Source organism: Rhinolophus ferrumequinum, chromosome X, assembly GCF_004115265.2.
Source record: "Rhinolophus ferrumequinum isolate MPI-CBG mRhiFer1 chromosome X, mRhiFer1_v1.p, whole genome shotgun sequence".
Classification (NCBI taxonomy): domain Eukaryota; kingdom Metazoa; phylum Chordata; class Mammalia; order Chiroptera; family Rhinolophidae; genus Rhinolophus; species Rhinolophus ferrumequinum.
The window spans coordinates 113,688,478-113,696,701 of NC_046284.1; the positions used below are offsets into that span (position 1 = coordinate 113,688,478).

General features: G+C 38.5%; 1 pseudogene; it reads right to left on the reverse strand.

The window, feature by feature from the left end:
* Positions 1-2,589: 2,589 nt before the first annotated feature.
* LOC117020321 (stress-induced-phosphoprotein 1-like) lies at positions 2,590-7,024 on the reverse strand (annotated as a pseudogene).
* Positions 7,025-8,224: the final 1,200 nt, after the last annotated feature.

The following is an 8,224-nucleotide window of genomic DNA, read 5'->3' on the forward strand; positions in this document are numbered from 1 at the left end:
TGTACTGTATAAGTCAACTATAGCATAAAGGGGGGAGAGTAATGGGATCTATATGGCAGTGAGCTTTCTACATTTTCACTGAGGTAGGAAAATACTGATTCTAAATAGACTGTGAAACGTTAAGTATGCATTCTGCAATCCCTAAAGCAACTACTAAAAGATAATCAGCTCTTTAAAATACACCACAGAACTGACCCAATGAAGGAAATCTGACTCTGATGCAATGAAAAAGTTAATAAACCATCAGAAAACTACCACCAGCATGATTATGGATCTAGGACAGGAGGTCAGCAAACTGCGGCCCGTGGGCCAAATATTTGTAAATAAAGTTTTATTGGAAACCAGCTATGTTCATTCACTTATATATCATATATGCCTGTTTTCATGCTACAATGACAGAGTTGAGGAGTTGCAACAAAGACCACATTGCCCACAAAGCCAAAATATTTACCATCTGGCCTTTTACAGAAGAAGTTTGTTGACGCCTGCTCAAGTACCATACAGCCTCAACCCAGGCCATAGCAACAAAATGAAAGCCCCACAATCTGCCTCTCAACACCCATAAAGCTAGAGCTTCACACGGGACCACTGTAACTGCTGCTGCAGGGAAACAAAACTCTATAACTGTATGTGCCACGGGAAGCATGGCATCCACTACATTTCCACTTTGCAAATCTCTCAGGGAGGTATTATCAGGGAAAAACCTGGGACACATATGGAAACCAAGCTGTAAGAGAAAATGAGAAGTGAATTTAGCTTTCCAGCCCCCAGCATGCAGTAAGGCATGCTATAGAGGTTTTGGAATGGAACTGGGTGGGCCAATTTGTACTATCTGCCAAACCACCCACCTTGGTGGTCATCTGAATAAGGAATCCACACCCAAGCCAACAGGATGGAGACAAGGAAAAGTTTTAAAGAGGAAAATAGAAGGCACTTACTTTGATTATTTAATTTGTATTGAGATATAAAAATGCAACCAGATGATGTACCATTTTACAATCTTAACAGAAACGTATGAGGTTCCAATTTCTCCACATCATTGCCCAAACTTGTTATTTTCTGTTTTTGTTTTTGTTTTGTTTTGTTTTGTTTATATTACCATGCTAGTGTGTATGAAGTGGTATCTCATCGTGGTTTTGACTTGCATTTTCTAATGACTACTTGTGTTGAAAATTTTTTCAAATGCTTGTTGGCCATTTGTGTATCTTCTCTGGAGATAAATCTATTCGAAGATTTCATCCATTTTAAAAATTGGGTTATTTGATTTTTATTGTTGAGTTGTAAAAGCTCTTTACATATTCTGGATACTAGTCCATTACTGGATATATGATTTATCAACATTTTATCCAATTCCATGAGTTGTCTTTTCACTTTCTTGATAGTACACTTTGAAGCACAAAGTTTTTAATTTGGTGAAATATGATTTATTTTTTTCTTTCATCACTTGTGTTTTTGCTGTCATAGCTAAGAAATTATTTCCTAATTCAGGTTATGAAAATTTACATGTACACTTTCTCCTAAGAGTTTTACAGTTTAACTTTTGCATTTAGGTCATTGGTCCATTTTTAAGTTAAAGTTTGCATATGACATGAGGTAGTAATCCAACTTCATTCTTTTACATATGGATATCTAGTTATCCCAGCTACATTTATTGGGAAGGCTATTTGTACCTTATTGAATTTTCTTGGCATCCTTGTAGAAAATCAATGGACCATAAATATAAGGGCTTATTTCTGGAATCTCAGTTCAATTCCATTGACTTATATGTCTATTCTTATGGCAGTGCCACACTGTCTTGATTACTGTTGCTTTGTAGTAATTTTGAAATTGCAAAGTGTAATTCTTTCAACTTTGTTTTTCTTTTTCAACATTGTTTTAGCTATTCTGGGTACTTCGAGTTTCCATATGAATTTTAGGAAATGCTTCTCAATTTATGCAAAAAAACAAGCAGCTGGGATTTCTTAATAGGGGTTACAGTGAATCTAAAGATCAATTTGGGGAGGACTGGCATCTTCTCTTTTAATCCGTGAACAAGAGACACCCTTCCATTTATTTAGGTCTTCTTTAATTTCTTCCACTGATGTTTTGTAGCTTTCAGGATACAAGTCTTGCACAACTTTTGTCCAATTTATTCCTAAGTGGGTTTTTTTTTGGTTGTTGTTGTTTTGTTTTTATAACCACGCCCATCTGGCTTGTTTAATTGGAGAAGAGGATGTGGAGTTACCAATGTGAAGACAATTGGGACATGAGGCTGGGAAGAACACCCTCCCCTCCCCATACATGCCCACTGCCCCAAATAAAAAATAACCAACTAGGGGAGAGCAGCTGAGACAGCAACTGGGGGCACGGGACGGGACGGAGACGTAACTCAAGGGCAGCTGAAGCGACCATGCATGTGCTGGGCGGGCCCAGAGGCAGCGGCTGTAGAGTAATGCAGGTACAAGTCTCTGTATCTTCCACACAGGTCTGTATAAATATATGGGGATTAAGTTGTTTGCTTTTCCCCCTTCTCTCCCTTCTGCTTGCCTCAGTCCCAGCTCCTCTTTCCACATGAGGACAAAAGGAAGGCAGATGATGAGCAAGTCATCATCACCGAATTGCGATGAGACCCACATCCATCAGCTTCTGGATCTTCTGCGCTATTACTGGATTCTTTAAGTGTTCTCTCAGTGCCTGGGGGTCCTTCTGCATCTGTTCCAGGATGAGCTGCATGGCCGGGTCGCTCATGATCTGCTACACCTCAGGATCGGCCCTGGCCCATTGCTGCACATCTTCGGGGCTGTCGTGTCAGTGTTGGTAACCATCTGGGGCCTCTTTACAGTTGGAGTCCAGCTCTAGTCCCTTCCGGTAGACATCCATAGCTTTTGTGTAGTCCTCCATCACTTCTAGGGCAGCTGCTTTCTGTGTATAACCCCTGATGAAGGTTGGCTCTAGCTGGATACATTCCTCACAGTCCTTGAGTGCCAGCTGAAACTCCAGGAGTTTGATGTAGCAGGCAGCTCAGTTGCTGTACAGTTGGGAATTTCTTGGGTTCTGTTTGATGGCTTCGGTATAATGCTTCATGGCCTGGGTATAGTCCCCTTTCTGAAAACATTCATTGCCTTTGTTCTTCTCCTCCAAAGCCAGGTCGGGGTTTATGTAAGCCAGCAGCTTTTGTTCCTTCAGGATTTTCTCTGCCTGTTGGCATTTCTTGAGCACATCTGGCGTTCGGTGCTCTGCCAGACACTTGTTGTAGAAATGGATGGCATCCTTGTACTTTTCTTCTTTGAAGTAGGAATTGCCAATTCGAGCGTAAGCCTTGGCAATCTGTCGATAGTCTTCCCGGTTTTCTCGCCCCACTTCAATGGCCTTCTCACAAAGCTCCCGGCATTTACTGTAGTCGCCCTTTTCGAAGTACACAGCTGCTTGATTGGTCAGGTAAGTCATGTTAGTGGGGTCCAGGTCCTTGGCTCTGTTGTAGTGCTTCAAAGCTGTGTCAAAGTCTCTTCGTGTAGGCATCATTCCCCAACTCTTTTTCTTTCAGTGCCTGTTTCTTATTCTCTGGAAGATCCCCTTCCATTGGCTCTGGCTTGGTCTCCTTTTTGGGAGGAGGAGGTGGTGGTGGTTTGCAACTTCCTCCTCATCATCCATACTGCCCAGATCGACTCCAAGGAGGACACTGAGAGTAGTCATGACCCGGGGATCTTGCAGTTTCGTGCCCAAGTCAGATGGCTTATTTCGTAGTTGTTCTATCAGTTCCCGGTAGGCAGGATCACTCAGCAGCGTCCTTTTCCTGGGATCACTCTCCAACTCCTGGTACAGATTGGGCGTGTTGAAAGTGTTCATGAATTTCCTCTCTGCCAATTGTGCCGCCATATTCTGTAAACCCTCTTTGAGCTAAGGATTATTTGCTTCATGTTTTAGACCCTCCTCATAGGTTTGCTTGGCTTCTTCAAATCGGTTTAAGAACTCAAGAGCTGCTGCTTTTCGCGAATAGCCCTTGCCCCAGTCAGGCTTTAAGTCAACCGTTTTGCAACCATCCTCATAAACCTTCTGGTAGTCTCCTTTCTTGGCGTAGGCTGCTGAGCGATTGCTGTAGAGGACATGGTTCTGGGGATCTAACTTAATTGCTTCAGAGTAGCACTGTAACGCATCGTCGATGTTGCCAGCACTCAGGGCCTTATTGCCCTTCTCTTTTAGCTCATTCACCTGCTCCTAGCCGGCCCCGTACTCCGTTGAATAGGCTCCTCCGTCCACTACGCATTCCCAACTCTCCTAAGTGTTTTATGCTTTTTGTTTCTTTTATAAATGGAATTGCTTTTTAAATTTCATTTTCAGATTCTTCATTGCTTAGTATATAGAAATACAACTAAATTTTAATATTGCTTGTGTGTCCTGCAACCTTGCTAAATTTGCTGATTAGCTCAAATTGTGTCTCCGTGTGTGTACGTGTACGTGTGTGTGAATTCCTCAGAATTTTCTATATATAAGACCATGTCACCTGCAAATAGAGATAGTTTTACTTTTTCCTTTCCAATCTGTATGCCTTTTCTTTCTTTTACTTGTCTGACTACCCTGGGTAGAACATCCAGTTATATATGAAATAGAAATAGCAATAAGGGCACATCCTTGTTTTGTTCTGATTCTTAGGGAGAAAGCCTTCAGTCCTAACTATGATGTTAGCTGTGGGTTTTTCATAGGTATCCTTTATTAAGTTAAAGAAGTTCCCTTCCATTCCTAGTTTGTTGATTTTTTTTTTTATAATGAAAATGTGTTGGATTTTGTCAAATGCTTTTTCTTTGTCTATTGAGGTGATCATAGGGTTTTGTCCTTCATTAATATGATGTATCACATTGATTCTCATACATTGAAACAATCTTACATAAGACAAATATCATTTGGTCATAGTACATGTGGATTTTGTTTGCTATTGCTTTCATAAGGATTTATGCATCAACAATTGTTATGGATATTGGTCTGCAGTTTTTTCTTCTAATGTCTGTTTCAGTATCAGGTAATACTAGCCACATGGAATGAGTTGATAAATGTTCCCTCCTCTCTATTTTTTGGAAGAGCTTGTGAAGTCTTGGTGTTAATTCTTCCTTAAACATTTGGTAGATTTCTCCAATGAAGTCATCTGGTCCTGGGATTTATTTTTGGGCAGTTTTTTGATTACTGATTCAATGTCTTTGCCTGTATTCAGATTTTCTATTTCTTCTTGACTCAGTTTCAGTACTCATGTCTTTCTGGAAATTTGTCTATGTCATCTAGATTATCGAATTTGTTGGCATACAATTGTTCATATTATTGTCTTCTAATCATTGTTATTTCTGTAAGGTCAGTAGTAATGTCTCCATATTCATTACTCACTTTAGTAATTTGAGTCTTCTCTTCTTTCTTGCTCAATCTAGTTAAAGGTTGGTCAATTTTATTGATCTTTTCAAAGGCCCATTGATATTTCTTTATTGTTTTCTATTTTGTATTTCATTAATTTCCACTCTAATCTTTTTCATTTCTTTCCTTCTGCTTGCTTTGGATTTAGTTAGATTTTCTTTTTCTAATTTCTTAAGGTAGAAGGTCAAATTATTGCTTTGAAATCTTTCTTCTTTTTAATGTAGGCATGTACACCTATAAAATTCTCTGTAAGCACTGCTTTAGCAGCATCCTATAAATTTTTATCTATTTATCCCTTCAATTTTGTCAGCTTTTGCTTCATGTATTTTGGAACTCTGCTGTTAGGTGCACATATGCTTATAACTGTTCTATCTTCCTGATGAATTGACCATTTAATCATTATAAAATGTCCTATGTAGTAATAATTTTTACCGTAAAGTCTATTTTGTCTGATATTAGTATAGCCACTCTAGGTCTTTTTAATTATGTTTTCATGATACCTTTTTCTGTCTTTTTACTTTCAACCCATTTGTGTCTTTGAATCTAAAGTGTGTCTCTGGTACATATATACAATGGAATATTACTCAGCCATAAGTAAAGATGAAATTCTGCCATTTGTGACAACACGGATGGATCTTGAGATTATCATCCTACGTTAAATAAGTCAGACAGAAAAGTGGAGAACCATATGACTTCACTCATATGTGGGATGTAAAACTGAAACCAACAAATGAACAAAACAAACAAATACTTATAGACACAGACAACAGTTCAGTGGTTACCAGAAGGTAAAGGGGGAGGGGGGAAGTAGAAGGGGGTCAAATATATGGTGACAGAAGGAGATTTGACTTTGGATGATGAATACACAATGCAATATATAGATGATGTATTACAGAATTGTACACCTAAAACCTATATAATTTTATTAACTAATGTCACCCCAATGAATTTAATAAAAAATAATTTAAAAAATAAAGTGGGTTTCCTGTAGATAGCATATTGTGGATCTTTTTTTTTATATTCATTCTGCCAATCTCTGCCTTTTGATGATTTAATCTGTTTATATTTAATAATATAGGATTTATAGTTACCGTTTACGATTTGTTTTCTACATGTATTATGTCTTTTTTGTTCCTATAATCTTCCATTATTGCCTTCTTTTATGCTAAATAGATATATTTAGTGTACCACTTTAATTCTCTTTTTCTGTATTTTACTATATTTTTATTTTCTTAGGGATTGCCCTGAGGATTAAAATTAATATCTTAATTTATCATCTAGTTTGGGTTAATACCAACTTAAAATCAAATATATAAAACTGTTGCTCCTATGTAGCTCCCTGGATTATTGTAAGCTTTTGGCTAATTTCCAGAGTTCTGAAAAAGTTAATTTTGACCATTTCTGCCAGTGTTCTTGTTGCTTTCATGCAGGAGAGGCTTTTTGGAGGTTCTTGCTCCAACTTCCCTAATGACATTATTCCCATAAACGGGTGCCTACAATCTTGGGAAGAAGTCCAATGGAGTAGCTAATGGTGTGGAAGTAAAGATAACTATTATTGCTTCTCAGTCAATATATAGCTATGGAGGATTGCATTGTTTCTAATTATCCACTCTCTCTTTACCTGTGCCCTCTGCCCTTGCAGTTCTTCCATCTAGAGGTGGAGTACACTTCCCGGTTCCACTGATAATGTGGCTTAGCCATATGCCTTTCTTTGGCCAAGTGGAATGTGGACAAAACAAGGGTGCCAGTTCTGAGCTTAGACCGTAAAGCAATTGATGTTTCCACTCACCGCTTTTGTGCTTCTGCTATCCCCATTGAAGAACATGTGCAGCTCGCCTGCTGGTCCAAGAAGGAAAAGAAAGACACGGAGCCAGCCTGGACTCAACCTAGAACTAAATTCACCCAAGCTTGGTCTACATCAAACGTCAGCCAACTCACAGGTGTGTGAACAAGAACAAATGATCCAAGCCACTGAATTTGGGGCTGGTTTATTATGCAACATTATTGTGGCAATAGCTGACTGATACGATACATATTGTTTTGATCACACCCTTTTAAAACCTGGACCTCAAATATATCTACCAGTTATTTGTGCCATCACCTCTTCCCTTCTCTCCCTCCTAACAAATGGAAGAGTTTGCTCCACATTATCTGGTCTAAGATAAGGAGCCATTTTTAGCTTTTTGTCAGTTATATATGAATATTTGGTATGAAAGGCAACAACGATATAAGATCTAGCACACTCAAGACAGCCTCAATCTCTCTGGGAAGCAGCCAGCAAATCATTCTCCAGACAGCAGAAACTCAAGGTCAAAAGACTAGGCCTTTTTTTTTTTTTTTAAAAGAGAAATGATTAATTCTTCCCTCTCTGAGGGGAACATTTTACAACAGGGAAAGCTATAATGGAAAATCACTTTCATTCCAAAGATTTTCCTCCAGAAAACTAGGTATTTCCTTCAGAGCAGTTTGAGATCACATTTTTCTCATTGGATGACATCATTTTGGGATGGAAAAGTGCTTTTGCCTCAGTATCTTTCTGGTCAAAATTTATTCAACTCCTGTAAGTTCTTGGTTCTGAAAAATGGTAGATTGTGAGGAAGATATGTGGGAGAATCATTGTTAAGATACTTGGTAAACTTTATAAGTGTTTTTTTTTTTTTTTTGAAGTGTTGGTAATTTTCTGTTGACTACTGCTACTGTGTCTTGCTCAGTTAAATTTTGTCTTTAATAGGTAAACTCTAATTTACTGATGATGTTAATCATGAATGATGACCATTTCCTGATCACTACATTAAGGAATGAAGTACAAGGTCGGACAATTAAGTTCGCGAACTCATCCTAGAAAAAGTGC